Consider the following 22,778-nt stretch of genomic DNA (forward strand, 5'->3'; position numbering starts at 1 on the left):
GTGTTGTATCTAAGAAATCATTGCTTACCCCAAGGTCCTGAAGATTTACTCCTAAGTTTTCTAAGGATTTTATAGTTTTAGCTCTTAAGTCTATAATCCATTTTGAGTTGACAATTTGGCAAAAATTTAGGTCTGTAATCCATTTTGAGTTTTTATTTATGGTGTGAAGTAAGCATTCAAGTTCATCATTTTGCATATGGATATTCATTTGTTCTAGCACCACTTATTGAAAAGACTGTTGTTTTCCCATTGAATCGTCTGTCACCTTTCTTAAATATCAGTTGGCCATAGATGTTTGAGTTTTTATCTGTACCCTCAGTTCTGTTTTATTCATCTGTATGTCAGTCCCTATGCCAGTACCACACTGTAGCTTGGTAATGTTTTGAAATCAGGAGTGTGAGTCTTCCAACTTTGTCCTCTTTTTAAGTTTGTTGTGGCTATTCATTTTGGTGTTTGGCATTTTCATAAGAATTTTAGGATCAACTGGTCAATCTTTATTACAAAGTTAGCTGGGATTTTGATGGTGATTGCCTTGACTCTGTAGATCAGTTTTGAGAGTACTGTCATCATAATGATATTAAATTTTCTAGTCTATGAACATGAGATATCTTTTCATTTATTTAAATCTTTCAAAATTTCTTTCAACAATATTTTATTATTTGATACAACATTGTAAAATGACTACAAATCGACAAAAAATGTTCAAAAAAACCCCACAATTTTTTTTCTAGGACTATCTGATTTTATTTTATTTTATTTTATTTTTTTAACATTTTCTATTGATCTACAATCTTTTTACAATGTTGTGCCGAATTCCAGTGTTCAGCACATTACAGGGAAATATACACAAAATGTTATGATAACTCACAGAGAAAAAAATGAGACAATGAGTGTGTATATGTCCATGAATAACTGAAAAATTGTGCTGAACACTAGATGTTCTTACTGTTAATGGTTTTTATCTTTCCAGATCTTTAAAACATTTATTTTATAAATACATACATAATAGAATTTGAAATTAGTGTATATATTATACAGTTGGATTGCTAGCTTTTTTTGCTTCAAAGTATATCCTAGAGAAGACCTTTGTGTATTTAAGTAGTGTTAAGTATATTCATGTTGTTGTGCAACAGATCAATTTTTTAATTGTAATATGTTTCATAATATTTGATGTAACGTAGTTTATTTTCTATTACCAATGGTGTTGCCAGTCTCCTTAAATATATGCTGGGTTGAATGTCTTTTGTACATGCACATTATTGCAGTATTTCCATAGTGTGTACATTGACAACTAGGCATAGATTGAAGGGAAATGTACTTTTTAAAACTTTAGTAGGTAATGAAAACTCTTTCCTAAAAGATTGTATTAATTTACACTCTTGTGAACAGTGTATGAGTGTACTTGTTTTCCCAATCCTTGTCAAATTTGATGTGAGTAATATTTTAAAATTTTTGCCTATTTGGACAGAAAATAGTATCTCAGTTTTGAGTAATTATGAAATTGAGCATATTTTCATAAGTTTAATGAAAGAAGCATTCATTCATTTGTATTTTCTCTCTTTTTAAGTTTTTTTATTTTTTAAATTTTTATTGAAGTACAGTTGATTTATAGTGTTGTCTCAGTTTCAGGTGTACAGCAAACTGATTCAGTTATACATATATATTATAATATATATGCTTTTTAAGATTCTTTTCCATTATAGGTTATTGCAAGATGTTGAATATAGTTCCCTGTGCTACATGCTACGTCCTTGTTTTTTATCTATTTTATATATAGTAGTGCATATATGTTAATCCTGAACTCCTGAGTTACCGCCCCCCCCTTCCCCTGTGGTAACCGTAGTTTATTTTCTATGTCTGTGAGTCTGTTTCTAGTTTGTAAATAAGTTCATTTATATCATTTTTTTTCTAGATTCAAAGTGTAAGTGATATCCTGACACTTGTCTTTCTCTGTGTGACTTACTTCACTTAGAATGACCATTTCCAGGTCCATCCATGTTCCTGCAAATGGCATCATTTCGTTCTTTTTAATGGCTGAATAGCATTCCATTGTGCGTATATACCACATCTTCTTCATTCAGTCATTTGTCGATGGATATTTAGGTTGCTTCCATGTCTTGGCTGTTGTAAATAGTGCTGGTATGAACATTGGGGTACGAGTGTCTTTTTGAGTTAGTTGTTTACTCCTAATATATGCTCAGGAGTGGGATTGCTGGATCATGTATTAACTCTTACCATATGGTAACAGTAAGGAACTTCCACTGTTTTCCATAGTGGCTGCTTAAATTTACATTCCCACCAACAGTGTAAGAGGGTCTCTTTTTTCCGTACTCTCTCCAGTGTTTAATATTTGTAGATTTTTAATGATGGCCATTCTGACTGGCATGAGGTGATACCTCATTGTAGTTTTGACTTGCATTTCTCTAATAGTTAATAACAGTAATATTGAGCATCATTTTATGTGCCTGTTGATCTTCTGGATGTCTTTGGAGAAATGTCATTTTAAGTCTTCTGCTCATTTTTGATTGAGTTGTTTGTTTATTTTTTTCTTTTTGATATTAAACTGTATGAGCTATTTTATATATTTGGGAAATTAAGCCCTTGTCAGTCTCCTCATTTGCAAATATTTTCTCCCATTCTGTAGGTTGTCTTTTTGTATTGTTTATGGTTTCCTTTGCTGTGCAAAAGCTTTTAAGTTTAATGAAAATCTCATTTGCCTGTTTTTTATTTTTAGTTCCATTACTCGAGAGACAGATGGAAAACAGTATTGCTGTGATTTGTGTCAGAGTGTTCTGCCTCTGTTTTCCTCTAGGAGTTTTAGAGTATCTGGTTTTATGTTTAGATCTTTAGTCCATTTTGAGTTTATTTTTGTACATGGTGCCAAAGAATGTTCTAATTTCATTCACTTTCATGTAGCTGCCAAGTTTTCCCAGCACCACTTATTGAAGAAACTGCCTTTTCTCCATTGTATAACCTCCTTTGTTGTAGATTAATTGACCCATAGGTGCGTGGGTTTATTTCTGGGCTTTTTATGCTGTCCCATTGAGCTGTGTGTGTGTTTTTTGGCCAGTGCCACACTGTTTTGATTGTTGTAGCTTTGTAGTATAGTCTGAAGTCAGGGAGCATGATTCCCCCAGCTCCATTCTTCTTTCTCAAGATTATTTTTGCTATTCGGAGTCTTTTGTGTTTCCATACAAATTAAAAATTTTTTTTGTTCCACTTCTGTGAAAATTGCCAGTGGTAATTTGATAGGGATTGCATTGAATCTGTAGATTGCCTTGGATAGTGTGGTCATTTTAACAATATTGATTCTTCCCCTTCAAGAACTCGGTATTTCTTTCCATCAGTTTCTCTCATCAGTGTCTTACAGTTTCAGAGTGTCTATCTTTTGCTTCCCTAAGTAGGTTTATTTCTATTTTATTCTTTTTGATGTGATGTCAAATGGGATTGTTCCCTTAATTTCTTTTTCTGATATTTTCTTGCAACAGATTTCTGTATATTGTTTGTATCCTGCAACTTTACCAGATTTATTAATGAGCTCTGGTAGTTTTCTGGTAACATCTTTAGGATTTCCTATGTATAGGATCATGTCACCTGCAAAAGTGACAGTTTTACTTCTTTTCCAATTTGGATCCCTTTTATTTCCTTTTCTTCTTTGATTACTGAGGCGAGGACTTCCAAACCTGTGTTCAATAAAAGTGGCAAGAGTGGGCATCCTTGTCTTTGTGTCACACTGATTGGTTTGCAGATACTGAAAAACCCTTGCATCCCTGGAAAATCCCACTTACAGGATTTTAACGTATCGGGGAGCTGGTTTGCTAGTCTTTTGCTGAGGACTTTTGTATGTATATTCATAAGTGATATTGGCCTACAATTTTCCTTTTTTGTGATATCTTTTTAGATGCCTGATATAAATGATGTCATATTGACATTTTTATTTCTCTTTCTGGCCCACTTCCCTTAGAATGACAATGTTCAGGTCCATCCGTATCACTGCAAATGGCATTATTTTCTTCTTTTTGTGTGGCTGAGTAGTGTTCCACATGTATGTATGTACCACATCTTCTTTCTCCAGTCATCTGTTGATGGACATTTGGGTTGTTTCCATGTCTTGGCTGTCGTTAATAGCACTGCTGTGAGCATTGGGGTGCATGTGTCTTTTTGAATTTTATTTTTCTCTGGATATATGCCCAGGAGTGGGATTGCTGGATCACACAGTAGGTCTATTTTCAGTTTTTCAGGGAACCTCCATACTGTCCTCCATAGTGGCTGCACCAGTCTGCACTCCCACCAACAGTGTGGGAGGGTTCCCTTTTCTCCACACCCCCTCCAGCATGTGTCATCTATACACTTTTCAATGATGGCCATTCTGGCTGGTGTAAGGTGATAGGTAACGCATTGCAGTTTTGATCTGCATTTCTCGGACAATTAGCGTTGCTAAGCATTTTTTCACATGACTTTTGGCCATTTGAATGCCTTCTTTGGAGAACTGTTTGCTTAGGTCTTCTGCCCATTTTTGGATTGGGTTGCTTGTTTCTTTGCTATGAGCTGTATGTATATTTTGGAAATCCGTCTCCTGTCTGTCACATCGTATGCAAAGATTTTTCTCCCATTCCGTAGGTTGTCTTTCTGTTTTGTCGATGGCATCCTTAGTTGTGCAAAAGCTTTGAAGTTTAATTAGGTCCCGTCTGTTTATTTCTGCTTTTATCTCTGATACTCCAGGTTCAAAAAATGCATTGCTGTAATGGATGTCCACGAGTGTTGGGCCTGTGTTTTCCACTAGGAGTTTTATAGTATCTGGTCTCACATTGAGGTCTTTAATCCATTTTGAGTTTATTTTTGTACATAATGTTGGAGAATGTTCTGATTTCAGTCTTTTACAGGTAGCTGTCCAGCTTTCCCGGCACCATTTATTGAAGAGACTGTCTTTTCTCCATTGTATACTCTTTCCTCCTTTGTCATTGATCGATTGACCATACGTGCGCCGGTTTATTGCTGGACTTTCTATCCTGTTGCATTGATCCCATAGGTCTGTTTTTGTACCAATACCGTGCTGTTTTGATTGTAGCTCTGTACTGTTGTTTGAAGTCTCGGAGGGTTATTCCTCCAGCATTGTTCTTTGTCTTCAGGAATGCCTTGGTAATTCTGGGTCTTTGGTGATTCCGTATCAGTTTTAGGATGATCTGGTGTATTTTTGTGAAAAATATCCTGGGTAATTAGATAGGGGTTGCATTAAATCTGTAGACTGCCTTGGGCAGCACGGCCGTTTGAACATGTTTAATTCTTCCAATGCAAGAGCATGGGATGTCCTTCCATTTCTCTAAGTCCTCTTTGATTTCCTTAATCAGGGTTTTGTAGGTCTCCACATAGAAGCCTTTCACTTCCTGGGTCAGATTTACTCTTGAGTATTTTATTTTGGGGGATGTGGATTTAGAAGCGATTAGTACTTTCATGTAAAGAAATGCCACTAATTTCTGTGTAATGTTGCTGTATCCCGCTACCTTGCCAAACCTTTTGTCAGCTCTAGCTGGTTTTTATGTGGCGCCTTTAGGATTTTCTGTGTGTAGTATCATGTCCTCCAGATATAATGGCAGTTTTACCTCTTCTTTCCCAATTTGGATCCCTTTTCTTTCTTTTTCTTGTCCAAGTGCTGTACTAGGACTGCCAATACTATATTGAATAGAAGTATTGAGAGTGGGCATCCTTGTCTTCTTCCAGATTTTAGCAGACAGGCTTTCAGCTTTTCTTGTAGAGTGTGATGCTGGTTGTAGGTTTGTCATAAATAGCTTTGATTACGTCGGGGTGTGTTCCCTCTATGCGCACGTTGGCAAGACCGCAGGCTCAGTGCGGTTGGAAGGCAGGGAGGATGGCAGCGGCAGAAGCAGCGGTGGGAGGAGGGGGGCTGCCCCTTGGGAGCCAGTCATTTGCTCCCATCTTCCCTGCAGCCTGACCCTGGGGGTGGCCTCTGTTGCTCCAGGTGGACTGGACCCAGGTCTTTAGGCCAGTCTGCTCCCAGGAGGCTGGCATGGTGCAGTCAGGGGCGAGGGCGGTGGTGATGACGGGAGTGAGGCTGCCCTGTGCAAGCCCTTGCATTTACTCCCATCTTCCTGGTGGCCTGGCCTGGGGACATCCTCTGCTGCCCCAGGTTCGCTGGAGGCATGTCCTCAGGTCAGCCTGCTCCTGAGAGGCGAGCTTGGTGCAGTGTGCTGGGGCAGGGACAGCAACAGCGACAGCGACAGTGGGAAATGGGAGCAAATCCCAGCTCTAGCATGGGGCAGCCCCAATCCTACAGTTGCTGCTGCGGCTGCCATGCTCCCCTGTCCACACTCTGCCTGCCTCCCAGGAGCAGGCTGACAGGGAGAAATTCTTTGCAAGAAGCCGGCGCAGCAGAGGCTGCCCCCAGGCCAGGCAGCAGTGGAGATCAGAGCAAGTCCACTGGCCCTCTCAGGGCAGCCCCCCTCCTCTGCCGCTGCCACCGCTGCTGCTGCCTGCTGTCCATCCCAGCAGTGCCATCAACCACCCAGAGCCCACTGGTAAGCGCTGTGCAGCCCAGGACCACCCTGCTCCATAGGCTCAGACGAGGCACTGGGCACCGTGCGGGGTTGGGGAGGGAGTGGTGGTGGGGAGGGGTGGAGGCGTTGGGGGTGTGGGGCAGGGCGCAGGGGCAGGAACTGGAATGGCCTCCAGCCCTGCCCGCCCTGGCCTGGGAGCCTGGGACACAGGGCTTTGCACCTACACACTGCCAGGGATCACTGTCTGGCGGCCGTTGCCATGGTGATCGGAGCCCGGATGGCCCTGCCCCTGCAAAGTGACGGGTGAGAGGGTCGGCTGGGTTAGGGTTGCACTCCGGGTGTGGGGGGACAGGCTGAGGGGGTGAGGGGTCACTGGGAGTGGAAGTGACCCAGCTGTGGGGTGAGGGGGCCCGGCCCGGGGTGACGGCCGCTTGGGGTGGGGGGACCCGGCTGAGGAGTCGAGGGGGGCAATCCCGGGGTGAAAGGCGAGGGGACTATCTCTGGATGGTGGGGGGACCTGGGGTGAGGCATGAGGGGTGAGCTTGGTCTGCGGGGGCTGTAGCTTAGGACCTAGTGGGGCCCAGTTGGGGCGGGGACTTCTGTGTGAGGAGAGCGAGCCTTGTCTTGGGGGTGCGATCAGTCGGGGACCAGGCCTGGTCCGGGGTGGAGAGGCAGTGACTGGGTGGGAGGAGGCGAGCAGGGGGAATGGGGCTGGGGGTGTGGCCTGGCCCCGGGGCCTGCGGTGGTTCTAGTTGGGTGCCCAAACCCTGTGGGTGGCAGGGTGGGGGCGTTGGGGCTGGGGACCCGGCCGGCCCCGTCCACGAGGTTGGCCAGCCCCGCCGCCCCGCGGGCCCAGCGCCAGGCCCCACTCGCAGCGTCCCTGCTGCAGGAGCCCCAGCCTTGCGGGCGGGAGGGGGAGGGGCGCGCGCGGACGCGGACGCGGACGCGGGAGCGCGCCCAGAGCGCGGGGAAGCTGGGCCGGAGCCGGGCGCTCCTGGACCGGCTCCCGGAGGAGGAACGCGGCCTGGGGTCTGGGCCGCCGGGAGCTGTCGCCTCCGCTGCCGTCGCCGAGCAGGTAAGGGGGCGCTGGTGGGGGGCGCGCAGGTCGGGGAGCCGGCGGGTGAGGCCCGGGCTGTGCAGCTGGGAAGGCGCACAGGGAGGGAGGGGTGCGGAGGTGAGGCCCAGGCCGCGCGGCCCGTCAGGACCCTGAGGCGGGTCCCGGGCCCGCCGCCCCAGTTGCAGTGCCCCCTGCCCGCCACCTTAGTATTCACTGAACCCCGCGTCGTCTTCGCTGCCGCTCATATGCAGGTTTGGGGAAGTGGGAACAGCTTCAGCAGATGGGAGGGCGCCGGGCTGGCCCTCAGGCCGTGGCCTTCCCGCAGTAGGTGGACCTGCCCTGGGAGCGGAGGCCGCCCCGGACCGTCCTGGGCACAGGCGGCCTGGGGCAGAATAACGGGCGAGGCCTGGGCCTTTGTGAGCTTGTTGGCCTGCCCCCCCCTCCCACCCCCCCCCGAGATCAAAAGCTTTTGACAAGTGTCTTTTTAGTCTTTTGAGGAATGTCCCTACTGTCTTCCACAGTGGCTGCACCAAACTCTTTTCCCACCAGCGGTGTAGGAGGCTTCCTTTTCTCCACAGCCTCTCCAGCATTTCTCCCTTCTGGACTTTGGAATGAAGGCCTTTCTGACTGGTGTGAGATGATACCTTATTGGAGTTTGGACTTGCATTTCTCTGATAATTAGTGATACCGAGGATTTTTTTCACATGCCTGTTGATCATTTGTGTGTCTTTGTTGGAGAAAGGTGTGTTTAGTTCTGACCACTTTTGGATTGGGTTGATTTCTGGTTATTCAGTTGTATGAGCTGTTTATATATTCTGGAAATCAACCCGTCAGTCTCATGTTTTGCGAATATTTTCTCCCGTCTCATAGGTTGTCCTTTTGTGTTGCTTATGGTTTCCTTTGCTGTGCGAAAAGCTGATAAATTCAGTTTGGCCCCATTGGTTTGTTTATTTGTGCCTTCATATCTGTTTGCTGGGGTGGACTGCCCTAGGAGAGCATTGCTGACGTGTGTGTCAGATGTTTTGCCTACGTGTTCTTCTGAGAGGCGTGTAGTGTCTTGTCTTATGTTCAAGTCCTTAAGCGAGTTTGAATTTGTTTTTGTGTACGGTGTGAGGGAGTGTCCCAACTTCACTGATTTCCGTGCAGCTGTCCAGTTTCCCCTGCGTCATTTGCTGAAGAGACCGTCTTTCCTCCACTGTGTGTTCTTCCTGCCTCCTTTGTCAAAGATAAATTGACCAGAAGTGTGTGGGTTTTCTCTCTGGACTCTGTTCTGTTCCCTTGATCTGTATGTCTGTCCCCCTCCAACTTGTCCAGTTTTATTAGGTAGAATTACTACAGTTTGACCGCACATACACATTCTATTGCACGTAGATATGTATATACAGTATACTGTAATTTTTTTAGTTTCCAGAAGTGTTCTCCTTACTGTTTTAAGAAGAGATTAGGTGTTTAAACTTACATAGTTATCAGCGGAATAAAGCCAACTACAAAATAAGAATCAACAGAATGCGGTAATACGACCATAAAGGACAGTCAGATGTGCTCACACACAGTGAAGAAATCAAAATGAAAATCAGTGCATTTGTGGCCTTATTATTACTGTTATTGTTTTTTGGGTTCCTCGTATAAATGATGTCATAGGGCATTTTTCTTTCTCTTTCTGGTCCCCTTCACTTAGAATGACAATCTTCAGGTCCATCCATGTTGCTGCAAGTGGCGTGATTCTATTCTTGTTTTATGGCTGAGTGCTGTCCCGTTGTGTATATATATGTACCACAGTTTCTTTGTCTAGGGAACTGTTGATGGACATTTGGGTTGTTTCCGTGTCTTGGCTGTCGTAAAGAGTGCTGCTGTGAACACTGGGGTGCACGTGTCTTTTTGAATTTTATTTTTCTCCGGATATGTTCCCAGGAGTGGGATTGCTGGATCACATGGTAGGTTTATGTTCATGTTTTTGAGGAACCTCCGTACTGTCGTCCATCGTGGCTGCACCAATCTACACTCCCACCCACAGTGTTGCAGGATTCCCTTTTCTCCACACCCTCTTCAGCATCTGTCACTTGTAGACTTCTCAGTGATGGCCATCCTGGCTGGTGTAAGGCGATATCGCATTGTAGTTTTGATCTGCATTTCTCTGACAGTGAGCGATGCTGAGCATTTTTTTTCATGTGCCCTATTGGCCATTTGAGTGTCTTCTGTGGAGAATTGTTTGTTTGTTTAGGTCTCCTGCCCGTTTTTGGATTGGGTTGCTTGTTTCTTTGATATTAAGGTGTGTGAGCTGTTTGTATGTTTTGGAAATGAGTCTCCTGTCAGTCACATCATTTGCAAAGGTTTTCTCCCATCCCGTAGGTTGTCTTTCCGTTTCGTGGGTGGTATCTGTAGTTGTGCAGAAGCCTTTGGGTTTAATTAGGTCCCATCTGTTTATTTTTGCTTTTACCTCTGATACTCCAGGTTCAAAAAATGCATTGCTGTAATGGATGTCCACGAGTGTTGGGCCTGTGTTTTCCACTAGGAGTTTTATAGTATCTGGTCTCACATTGAGGTCTTTAATCCATTTTGAGTTTATTTTTGTACATAATGTTGGAGAATGTTCTGATTTCAGTCTTTTACAGGTAGCTGTCCAGCTTTCCCGGCACCATTTATTGAAGAGACTGTCTTTTCTCCATTGTATACTCTTTCCTCCTTTGTCATTGATCGATTGACCATACGTGCGCCGGTTTATTGCTGGACTTTCTATCCTGTTGCATTGATCCCATAGGTCTGTTTTTGTACCAATACCGTGCTGTTTTGATTGTAGCTCTGTACTGTTGTTTGAAGTCTCGGAGGGTTATTCCTCCAGCATTGTTCTTTGTCTTCAGGAATGCCTTGGTAATTCTGGGTCTTTGGTGATTCCGTATCAGTTTTAGGATGATCTGGTGTATTTTTGTGAAAAATATCCTGGGTAATTAGATAGGGGTTGCATTAAATCTGTAGACTGCCTTGGGCAGCACGGCCGTTTGAACATGTTTAATTCTTCCAATGCAAGAGCATGGGATGTCCTTCCATTTCTCTAAGTCCTCTTTGATTTCCTTAATCAGGGTTTTGTAGGTCTCCACATAGAAGCCTTTCACTTCCTGGGTCAGATTTACTCTTGAGTATTTTATTTTGGGGGATGTGGATTTAGAAGCGATTAGTACTTTCATGTAAAGAAATGCCACTAATTTCTGTGTAATGTTGCTGTATCCCGCTACCTTGCCAAACCTTTTGTCAGCTCTAGCTGGTTTTTATGTGGCGCCTTTAGGATTTTCTGTGTGTAGTATCATGTCCTCCAGATATAATGGCAGTTTTACCTCTTCTTTCCCAATTTGGATCCCTTTTCTTTCTTTTTCTTGTCCAAGTGCTGTACTAGGACTGCCAATACTATATTGAATAGAAGTATTGAGAGTGGGCATCCTTGTCTTCTTCCAGATTTTAGCAGACAGGCTTTCAGCTTTTCTTGTAGAGTGTGATGCTGGTTGTAGGTTTGTCATAAATAGCTTTGATTACGTCGGGGTGTGTTCCCTCTATGCGCACGTTGGCAAGACCGCAGGCTCAGTGCGGTTGGAAGGCAGGGAGGATGGCAGCGGCAGAAGCAGCGGTGGGAGGAGGGGGGCTGCCCCTTGGGAGCCAGTCATTTGCTCCCATCTTCCCTGCAGCCTGACCCTGGGGGTGGCCTCTGTTGCTCCAGGTGGACTGGACCCAGGTCTTTAGGCCAGTCTGCTCCCAGGAGGCTGGCATGGTGCAGTCAGGGGCGAGGGCGGTGGTGATGACGGGAGTGAGGCTGCCCTGTGCAAGCCCTTGCATTTACTCCCATCTTCCTGGTGGCCTGGCCTGGGGACATCCTCTGCTGCCCCAGGTTCGCTGGAGGCATGTCCTCAGGTCAGCCTGCTCCTGAGAGGCGAGCTTGGTGCAGTGTGCTGGGGCAGGGACAGCAACAGCGACAGCGACAGTGGGAAATGGGAGCAAATCCCAGCTCTAGCATGGGGCAGCCCCAATCCTACAGTTGCTGCTGCGGCTGCCATGCTCCCCTGTCCACACTCTGCCTGCCTCCCAGGAGCAGGCTGACAGGGAGAAATTCTTTGCAAGAAGCCGGCGCAGCAGAGGCTGCCCCCAGGCCAGGCAGCAGTGGAGATCAGAGCAAGTCCACTGGCCCTCTCAGGGCAGCCCCCCTCCTCTGCCGCTGCCACCGCTGCTGCTGCCTGCTGTCCATCCCAGCAGTGCCATCAACCACCCAGAGCCCACTGGTAAGCGCTGTGCAGCCCAGGACCACCCTGCTCCATAGGCTCAGACGAGGCACTGGGCACCGTGCGGGGTTGGGGAGGGAGTGGTGGTGGGGAGGGGTGGAGGCGTTGGGGGTGTGGGGCAGGGCGCAGGGGCAGGAACTGGAATGGCCTCCAGCCCTGCCCGCCCTGGCCTGGGAGCCTGGGACACAGGGCTTTGCACCTACACACTGCCAGGGATCACTGTCTGGCGGCCGTTGCCATGGTGATCGGAGCCCGGATGGCCCTGCCCCTGCAAAGTGACGGGTGAGAGGGTCGGCTGGGTTAGGGTTGCACTCCGGGTGTGGGGGGACAGGCTGAGGGGGTGAGGGGTCACTGGGAGTGGAAGTGACCCAGCTGTGGGGTGAGGGGGCCCGGCCCGGGGTGACGGCCGCTTGGGGTGGGGGGACCCGGCTGAGGAGTCGAGGGGGGCAATCCCGGGGTGAAAGGCGAGGGGACTATCTCTGGATGGTGGGGGGACCTGGGGTGAGGCATGAGGGGTGAGCTTGGTCTGCGGGGGCTGTAGCTTAGGACCTAGTGGGGCCCAGTTGGGGCGGGGACTTCTGTGTGAGGAGAGCGAGCCTTGTCTTGGGGGTGCGATCAGTCGGGGACCAGGCCTGGTCCGGGGTGGAGAGGCAGTGACTGGGTGGGAGGAGGCGAGCAGGGGGAATGGGGCTGGGGGTGTGGCCTGGCCCCGGGGCCTGCGGTGGTTCTAGTTGGGTGCCCAAACCCTGTGGGTGGCAGGGTGGGGGCGTTGGGGCTGGGGACCCGGCCGGCCCCGTCCACGAGGTTGGCCAGCCCCGCCGCCCCGCGGGCCCAGCGCCAGGCCCCACTCGCAGCGTCCCTGCTGCAGGAGCCCCAGCCTTGCGGGCGGGAGGGGGAGGGGCGCGCGCGGACGCGGACGCGGACGCGGGAGCGCGCCCAGAGCGCGGGGAAGCTGGGCCGGAGCCGGGCGCTCCTGGACCGGCTCCCGGAGAAGGAACGCGGCCTGGGGTCTGGGCCGCCGGGAGCTGTCGCCTCCGCTGCCGTCGCCGAGCAGGTAAGGGGGCGCTGGTGGGGGGCGCGCAGGTCGGGGAGCCGGCGGGTGAGGCCCGGGCTGTGCAGCTGGGAAGGCGCACAGGGAGGGAGGGGTGCGGAGGTGAGGCCCAGGCCGCGCGGCCCGTCAGGACCCTGAGGCGGGTCCCGGGCCCGCCGCCCCAGTTGCAGTGCCCCCTGCCCGCCACCTTAGTATTCACTGAACCCCGCGTCGTCTTCGCTGCCGCTCATATGCAGGTTTGGGGAAGTGGGAACAGCTTCAGCAGATGGGAGGGCGCCGGGCTGGCCCTCAGGCCGTGGCCTTCCCGCAGTAGGTGGACCTGCCCTGGGAGCGGAGGCCGCCCCGGACCGTCCTGGGCACAGGCGGCCTGGGGCAGAATAACGGGCGAGGCCTGGGCCTTTGTGAGCTTGTTGGCCTGCCCCCCCCCCACCCCCCCGAGATCAAAAGCTTTTGACAAGTGTCTTTTTAGTCTTTTGAGGAATGTCCCTACTGTCTTCCACAGTGGCTGCACCAAACTCTTTTCCCACCAGCGGTGTAGGAGGCTTCCTTTTCTCCACAGCCTCTCCAGCATTTCTCCCTTCTGGACTTTGGAATGAAGGCCTTTCTGACTGGTGTGAGATGATACCTTATTGGAGTTTGGACTTGCATTTCTCTGATAATTAGTGATACCGAGGATTTTTTTCACATGCCTGTTGATCATTTGTGTGTCTTTGTTGGAGAAAGGTGTGTTTAGTTCTGACCACTTTTGGATTGGGTTGATTTCTGGTTATTCAGTTGTATGAGCTGTTTATATATTCTGGAAATCAACCCGTCAGTCTCATGTTTTGCGAATATTTTCTCCCGTCTCATAGGTTGTCCTTTTGTGTTGCTTATGGTTTCCTTTGCTGTGCGAAAAGCTGATAAATTCAGTTTGGCCCCATTGGTTTGTTTATTTGTGCCTTCATATCTGTTTGCTGGGGTGGACTGCCCTAGGAGAGCATTGCTGACGTGTGTGTCAGATGTTTTGCCTACGTGTTCTTCTGAGAGGCGTGTAGTGTCTTGTCTTATGTTCAAGTCCTTAAGCGAGTTTGAATTTGTTTTTGTGTACGGTGTGAGGGAGTGTCCCAACTTCACTGATTTCCGTGCAGCTGTCCAGTTTCCCCTGCGTCATTTGCTGAAGAGACCGTCTTTCCTCCACTGTGTGTTCTTCCTGCCTCCTTTGTCAAAGATAAATTGACCAGAAGTGTGTGGGTTTTCTCTCTGGACTCTGTTCTGTTCCCTTGATCTGTATGTCTGTCCCCCTCCAACTTGTCCAGTTTTATTAGGTAGAATTACTACAGTTTGACCGCACATACACATTCTATTGCACGTAGATATGTATATACAGTATACTGTAATTTTTTTAGTTTCCAGAAGTGTTCTCCTTACTGTTTTAAGAAGAGATTAGGTGTTTAAACTTACATAGTTATCAGCGGAATAAAGCCAACTACAAAATAAGAATCAACAGAATGCGGTAATACGACCATAAAGGACAGTCAGATGTGCTCACACACAGTGAAGAAATCAAAATGAAAATCAGTGCATTTGTGGCCTTATTATTACTGTTATTGTTTTTTGGGTTCCTCGTATAAATGATGTCATAGGGCATTTTTCTTTCTCTTTCTGGTCCCCTTCACTTAGAATGACAATCTTCAGGTCCATCCATGTTGCTGCAAGTGGCGTGATTCTATTCTTGTTTTATGGCTGAGTGCTGTCCCGTTGTGTATATATATGTACCACAGTTTCTTTGTCTAGGGAACTGTTGATGGACATTTGGGTTGTTTCCGTGTCTTGGCTGTCGTAAAGAGTGCTGCTGTGAACACTGGGGTGCACGTGTCTTTTTGAATTTTATTTTTCTCCGGATATGTTCCCAGGAGTGGGATTGCTGGATCACATGGTAGGTTTATGTTCATGTTTTTGAGGAACCTCCGTACTGTCGTCCATCGTGGCTGCACCAATCTACACTCCCACCCACAGTGTTGCAGGATTCCCTTTTCTCCACACCCTCTTCAGCATCTGTCACTTGTAGACTTCTCAGTGATGGCCATCCTGGCTGGTGTAAGGCGATATCGCATTGTAGTTTTGATCTGCATTTCTCTGACAGTGAGCGATGCTGAGCATTTTTTTTCATGTGCCCTATTGGCCATTTGAGTGTCTTCTGTGGAGAATTGTTTGTTTGTTTAGGTCTCCTGCCCGTTTTTGGATTGGGTTGCTTGTTTCTTTGATATTAAGGTGTGTGAGCTGTTTGTATGTTTTGGAAATGAGTCTCCTGTCAGTCACATCATTTGCAAAGGTTTTCTCCCATCCCGTAGGTTGTCTTTCCGTTTCGTGGGTGGTATCTGTAGTTGTGCAGAAGCCTTTGGGTTTAATTAGGTCCCATCTGTTTATTTTTGCTTTTACCTCTGATACTCCAGGTTCAAAAAATGCATTGCTGTAATGGATGTCCACGAGTGTTGGGCCTGTGTTTTCCACTAGGAGTTTTATAGTATCTGGTCTCACATTGAGGTCTTTAATCCATTTTGAGTTTATTTTTGTACATAATGTTGGAGAATGTTCTGATTTCAGTCTTTTACAGGTAGCTGTCCAGCTTTCCCGGCACCATTTATTGAAGAGACTGTCTTTTCTCCATTGTATACTCTTTCCTCCTTTGTCATTGATCGATTGACCATACGTGCGCCGGTTTATTGCTGGACTTTCTATCCTGTTGCATTGATCCCATAGGTCTGTTTTTGTACCAATACCGTGCTGTTTTGATTGTAGCTCTGTACTGTTGTTTGAAGTCTCGGAGGGTTATTCCTCCAGCATTGTTCTTTGTCTTCAGGAATGCCTTGGTAATTCTGGGTCTTTGGTGATTCCGTATCAGTTTTAGGATGATCTGGTGTATTTTTGTGAAAAATATCCTGGGTAATTAGATAGGGGTTGCATTAAATCTGTAGACTGCCTTGGGCAGCACGGCCGTTTGAACATGTTTAATTCTTCCAATGCAAGAGCATGGGATGTCCTTCCATTTCTCTAAGTCCTCTTTGATTTCCTTAATCAGGGTTTTGTAGGTCTCCACATAGAAGCCTTTCACTTCCTGGGTCAGATTTACTCTTGAGTATTTTATTTTGGGGGATGTGGATTTAGAAGCGATTAGTACTTTCATGTAAAGAAATGCCACTAATTTCTGTGTAATGTTGCTGTATCCCGCTACCTTGCCAAACCTTTTGTCAGCTCTAGCTGGTTTTTATGTGGCGCCTTTAGGATTTTCTGTGTGTAGTATCATGTCCTCCAGATATAATGGCAGTTTTACCTCTTCTTTCCCAATTTGGATCCCTTTTCTTTCTTTTTCTTGTCCAAGTGCTGTACTAGGACTGCCAATACTATATTGAATAGAAGTATTGAGAGTGGGCATCCTTGTCTTCTTCCAGATTTTAGCAGACAGGCTTTCAGCTTTTCTTGTAGAGTGTGATGCTGGTTGTAGGTTTGTCATAAATAGCTTTGATTACGTCGGGGTGTGTTCCCTCTATGCGCACGTTGGCAAGACCGCAGGCTCAGTGCGGTTGGAAGGCAGGGAGGATGGCAGCGGCAGAAGCAGCGGTGGGAGGAGGGGGGCTGCCCCTTGGGAGCCAGTCATTTGCTCCCATCTTCCCTGCAGCCTGACCCTGGGGGTGGCCTCTGTTGCTCCAGGTGGACTGGACCCAGGTCTTTAGGCCAGTCTGCTCCCAGGAGGCTGGCATGGTGCAGTCAGGGGCGAGGGCGGTGGTGATGACGGGAGTGAGGCTGCCCTGTGCAAGCCCTTGCATTTACTCCCATCTTCCTGGTGGCCTGGCCTGGGGACATCCTCTGCTGCCCCAGGTTCGCTGGAGGCATGTCCTCAGGTCAGCCTGCTCCTGAGAGGCGAGCTTGGTGCAGTGTGCTGGGGCAGGGACAGCAACAGCGACAGCGACAGTGGGAAATGGGAGCAAATCCCAGCTCTAGCATGGGGCAGCCCCAATCCTACAGTTGCTGCTGCGGCTGCCATGCTCCCCTGTCCACACTCTGCCTGCCTCCCAGGAGCAGGCTGACAGGGAGAAATTCTTTGCAAGAAGCCGGCGCAGCAGAGGCTGCCCCCAGGCCAGGCAGCAGTGGAGATCAGAGCAAGTCCACTGGCCCTCTCAGGGCAGCCCCCCTCCTCTGCCGCTGCCACCGCTGCTGCTGCCTGCTGTCCATCCCAGCAGTGCCATCAACCACCCAGAGCCCACTGGTAAGCGCTGTGCAGCCCAGGACCACCCTGCTCCATAGGCTCAGACGAGGCACTGGGCACCGTGCGGGGTTGGGGAGGGAGTGGTGGTGGGGAGGGGTGGAGGCGTTGGGGGTGTGGGGCAGGGCGCAGGGGCAGGAACTGGAATGGCCTCCAGCCCTGCCCGCCCTGGCCTGGGAGCCTGGGACACAGGGCTTTGCACCTACACACTGCCAGGGATCACTGTCTGGCGGCCGTTGCCATGGTGATCGGAGCCCGGATGGCCCTGCCCCTGCAAAGTGACGGGTGAGAGGGTCGGCTGGGTTAGGGTTGCACTCCGGGTGTGGGGGGACAGGCTGAGGGGGTGAGGGGTCACTGGGAGTGGAAGTGACCCAGCTGTGGGGTGAGGGGGCCCGGCCCGGGGTGACGGCCGCTTGGGGTGGGGGGACCCGGCTGAGGAGTCGAGGGGGGCAATCCCGGGGTGAAAGGCGAGGGGACTATCTCTGGATGGTGGGGGGACCTGGGGTGAGGCATGAGGGGTGAGCTTGGTCTGCGGGGGCTGTAGCTTAGGACCTAGTGGGGCCCAGTTGGGGCGGGGACTTCTGTGTGAGGAGAGCGAGCCTTGTCTTGGGGGTGCGATCAGTCGGGGACCAGGCCTGGTCCGGGGTGGAGAGGCAGTGACTGGGTGGGAGGAGGCGAGCAGGGGGAATGGGGCTGGGGGTGTGGCCTGGCCCCGGGGCCTGCGGTGGTTCTAGTTGGGTGCCCAAACCCTGTGGGTGGCAGGGTGGGGGCGTTGGGGCTGGGGACCCGGCCGGCCCCGTCCACGAGGTTGGCCAGCCCCGCCGCCCCGCGGGCCCAGCGCCAGGCCCCACTCGCAGCGTCCCTGCTGCAGGAGCCCCAGCCTTGCGGGCGGGAGGGGGAGGGGCGCGCGCGGACGCGGACGCGGACGCGGGAGCGCGCCCAGAGCGCGGGGAAGCTGGGCCGGAGCCGGGCGCTCCTGGACCGGCTCCCGGAGGAGGAACGCGGCCTGGGGTCTGGGCCGCCGGGAGCTGTCGCCTCCGCTGCCGTCGCCGAGCAGGTAAGGGGGCGCTGGTGGGGGGCGCGCAGGTCGGGGAGCCGGCGGGTGAGGCCCGGGCTGTGCAGCTGGGAAGGCGCACAGGGAGGGAGGGGTGCGGAGGTGAGGCCCAGGCCGCGCGGCCCGTCAGGACCCTGAGGCGGGTCCCGGGCCCGCCGCCCCAGTTGCAGTGCCCCCTGCCCGCCACCTTAGTATTCACTGAACCCCGCGTCGTCTTCGCTGCCGCTCATATGCAGGTTTGGGGAAGTGGGAACAGCTTCAGCAGATGGGAGGGCGCCGGGCTGGCCCTCAGGCCGTGGCCTTCCCGCAGTAGGTGGACCTGCCCTGGGAGCGGAGGCCGCCCCGGACCGTCCTGGGCACAGGCGGCCTGGGGCAGAATAACGGGCGAGGCCTGGGCCTTTGTGAGCTTGTTGGCCTGCCCCCCCCCCCACCCCCCCGAGATCAAAAGCTTTTGACAAGTGTCTTTTTAGTCTTTTGAGGAATGTCCCTACTGTCTTCCACAGTGGCTGCACCAAACTCTTTTCCCACCAGCGGTGTAGGAGGCTTCCTTTTCTCCACAGCCTCTCCAGCATTTCTCCCTTCTGGACTTTGGAATGAAGGCCTTTCTGACTGGTGTGAGATGATACCTTATTGGAGTTTGGACTTGCATTTCTCTGATAATTAGTGATACCGAGGATTTTTTTCACATGCCTGTTGATCATTTGTGTGTCTTTGTTGGAGAAAGGTGTGTTTAGTTCTGACCACTTTTGGATTGGGTTGATTTCTGGTTATTCAGTTGTATGAGCTGTTTATATATTCTGGAAATCAACCCGTCAGTCTCATGTTTTGCGAATATTTTCTCCCGTCTCATAGGTTGTCCTTTTGTGTTGCTTATGGTTTCCTTTGCTGTGCGAAAAGCTGATAAATTCAGTTTGGCCCCATTGGTTTGTTTATTTGTGCCTTCATATCTGTTTGCTGGGGTGGACTGCCCTAGGAGAGCATTGCTGACGTGTGTGTCAGATGTTTTGCCTACGTGTTCTTCTGAGAGGCGTGTAGTGTCTTGTCTTATGTTCAAGTCCTTAAGCGAGTTTGAATTTGTTTTTGTGTACGGTGTGAGGGAGTGTCCCAACTTCACTGATTTCCGTGCAGCTGTCCAGTTTCCCCTGCGTCATTTGCTGAAGAGACCGTCTTTCCTCCACTGTGTGTTCTTCCTGCCTCCTTTGTCAAAGATAAATTGACCAGAAGTGTGTGGGTTTTCTCTCTGGACTCTGTTCTGTTCCCTTGATCTGTATGTCTGTCCCCCTCCAACTTGTCCAGTTTTATTAGGTAGAATTACTACAGTTTGACCGCACATACACATTCTATTGCACGTAGATATGTATATACAGTATACTGTAATTTTTTTAGTTTCCAGAAGTGTTCTCCTTACTGTTTTAAGAAGAGATTAGGTGTTTAAACTTACATAGTTATCAGCGGAATAAAGCCAACTACAAAATAAGAATCAACAGAATGCGGTAATACGACCATAAAGGACAGTCAGATGTGCTCACACACAGTGAAGAAATCAAAATGAAAATCAGTGCATTTGTGGCCTTATTATTACTGTTATTGTTTTTTGGGTTCCTCGTATAAATGATGTCATAGGGCATTTTTCTTTCTCTTTCTGGTCCCCTTCACTTAGAATGACAATCTTCAGGTCCATCCATGTTGCTGCAAGTGGCGTGATTCTATTCTTGTTTTATGGCTGAGTGCTGTCCCGTTGTGTATATATATGTACCACAGTTTCTTTGTCTAGGGAACTGTTGATGGACATTTGGGTTGTTTCCGTGTCTTGGCTGTCGTAAAGAGTGCTGCTGTGAACACTGGGGTGCACGTGTCTTTTTGAATTTTATTTTTCTCCGGATATGTTCCCAGGAGTGGGATTGCTGGATCACATGGTAGGTTTATGTTCATGTTTTTGAGGAACCTCCGTACTGTCGTCCATCGTGGCTGCACCAATCTACACTCCCACCCACAGTGTTGCAGGATTCCCTTTTCTCCACACCCTCTTCAGCATCTGTCACTTGTAGACTTCTCAGTGATGGCCATCCTGGCTGGTGTAAGGCGATATCGCATTGTAGTTTTGATCTGCATTTCTCTGACAGTGAGCGATGCTGAGCATTTTTTTTCATGTGCCCTATTGGCCATTTGAGTGTCTTCTGTGGAGAATTGTTTGTTTGTTTAGGTCTCCTGCCCGTTTTTGGATTGGGTTGCTTGTTTCTTTGATATTAAGGTGTGTGAGCTGTTTGTATGTTTTGGAAATGAGTCTCCTGTCAGTCACATCATTTGCAAAGGTTTTCTCCCATCCCGTAGGTTGTCTTTCCGTTTCGTGGGTGGTATCTGTAGTTGTGCAGAAGCCTTTGGGTTTAATTAGGTCCCATCTGTTTATTTTTGCTTTTACCTCTGATACTCCAGGTTCAAAAAATGCATTGCTGTAATGGATGTCCACGAGTGTTGGGCCTGTGTTTTCCACTAGGAGTTTTATAGTATCTGGTCTCACATTGAGGTCTTTAATCCATTTTGAGTTTATTTTTGTACATAATGTTGGAGAATGTTCTGATTTCAGTCTTTTACAGGTAGCTGTCCAGCTTTCCCGGCACCATTTATTGAAGAGACTGTCTTTTCTCCATTGTATACTCTTTCCTCCTTTGTCATTGATCGATTGACCATACGTGCGCCGGTTTATTGCTGGACTTTCTATCCTGTTGCATTGATCCCATAGGTCTGTTTTTGTACCAATACCGTGCTGTTTTGATTGTAGCTCTGTACTGTTGTTTGAAGTCTCGGAGGGTTATTCCTCCAGCATTGTTCTTTGTCTTCAGGAATGCCTTGGTAATTCTGGGTCTTTGGTGATTCCGTATCAGTTTTAGGATGATCTGGTGTATTTTTGTGAAAAATATCCTGGGTAATTAGATAGGGGTTGCATTAAATCTGTAGACTGCCTTGGGCAGCACGGCCGTTTGAACATGTTTAATTCTTCCAATGCAAGAGCATGGGATGTCCTTCCATTTCTCTAAGTCCTCTTTGATTTCCTTAATCAGGGTTTTGTAGGTCTCCACATAGAAGCCTTTCACTTCCTGGGTCAGATTTACTCTTGAGTATTTTATTTTGGGGGATGTGGATTTAGAAGCGATTAGTACTTTCATGTAAAGAAATGCCACTAATTTCTGTGTAATGTTGCTGTATCCCGCTACCTTGCCAAACCTTTTGTCAGCTCTAGCTGGTTTTTATGTGGCGCCTTTAGGATTTTCTGTGTGTAGTATCATGTCCTCCAGATATAATGGCAGTTTTACCTCTTCTTTCCCAATTTGGATCCCTTTTCTTTCTTTTTCTTGTCCAAGTGCTGTACTAGGACTGCCAATACTATATTGAATAGAAGTATTGAGAGTGGGCATCCTTGTCTTCTTCCAGATTTTAGCAGACAGGCTTTCAGCTTTTCTTGTAGAGTGTGATGCTGGTTGTAGGTTTGTCATAAATAGCTTTGATTACGTCGGGGTGTGTTCCCTCTATGCGCACGTTGGCAAGACCGCAGGCTCAGTGCGGTTGGAAGGCAGGGAGGATGGCAGCGGCAGAAGCAGCGGTGGGAGGAGGGGGGCTGCCCCTTGGGAGCCAGTCATTTGCTCCCATCTTCCCTGCAGCCTGACCCTGGGGGTGGCCTCTGTTGCTCCAGGTGGACTGGACCCAGGTCTTTAGGCCAGTCTGCTCCCAGGAGGCTGGCATGGTGCAGTCAGGGGCGAGGGCGGTGGTGATGACGGGAGTGAGGCTGCCCTGTGCAAGCCCTTGCATTTACTCCCATCTTCCTGGTGGCCTGGCCTGGGGACATCCTCTGCTGCCCCAGGTTCGCTGGAGGCATGTCCTCAGGTCAGCCTGCTCCTGAGAGGCGAGCTTGGTGCAGTGTGCTGGGGCAGGGACAGCAACAGCGACAGCGACAGTGGGAAATGGGAGCAAATCCCAGCTCTAGCATGGGGCAGCCCCAATCCTACAGTTGCTGCTGCGGCTGCCATGCTCCCCTGTCCACACTCTGCCTGCCTCCCAGGAGCAGGCTGACAGGGAGAAATTCTTTGCAAGAAGCCGGCGCAGCAGAGGCTGCCCCCAGGCCAGGCAGCAGTGGAGATCAGAGCAAGTCCACTGGCCCTCTCAGGGCAGCCCCCCTCCTCTGCCGCTGCCACCGCTGCTGCTGCCTGCTGTCCATCCCAGCAGTGCCATCAACCACCCAGAGCCCACTGGTAAGCGCTGTGCAGCCCAGGACCACCCTGCTCCATAGGCTCAGACGAGGCACTGGGCACCGTGCGGGGTTGGGGAGGGAGTGGTGGTGGGGAGGGGTGGAGGCGTTGGGGGTGTGGGGCAGGGCGCAGGGGCAGGAACTGGAATGGCCTCCAGCCCTGCCCGCCCTGGCCTGGGAGCCTGGGACACAGGGCTTTGCACCTACACACTGCCAGGGATCACTGTCTGGCGGCCGTTGCCATGGTGATCGGAGCCCGGATGGCCCTGCCCCTGCAAAGTGACGGGTGAGAGGGTCGGCTGGGTTAGGGTTGCACTCCGGGTGTGGGGGGACAGGCTGAGGGGGTGAGGGGTCACTGGGAG

General features: G+C 49.5%; 1 protein-coding gene across 9 annotated transcripts in view; it reads left to right on the forward strand.

Annotated features, from left to right (window-relative positions):
* Positions 1-22,778, forward strand: part of LOC141577995 (uncharacterized) — a 110,036-nt gene that overhangs the window by 34,693 nt on the left and 52,565 nt on the right. The window contains exons 5-6 of one of the 9 annotated variants that reach the window (XR_012507802.1): positions 1-22,420; positions 22,634-22,702. The gene's annotated coding sequence lies outside the window, so the exon portion shown is untranslated. Of the gene's footprint in view, positions 22,703-22,778 lie in introns of all 9 variants that reach the window. The other 8 variants (XR_012507804.1, XR_012507801.1, XR_012507800.1 and 5 more) reach the window with 8 other exon arrangements.

Source organism: Camelus bactrianus, chromosome 6 (genome assembly GCF_048773025.1).
Source record: "Camelus bactrianus isolate YW-2024 breed Bactrian camel chromosome 6, ASM4877302v1, whole genome shotgun sequence".
Lineage (NCBI taxonomy): Eukaryota > Metazoa > Chordata > Mammalia > Artiodactyla > Camelidae > Camelus > Camelus bactrianus.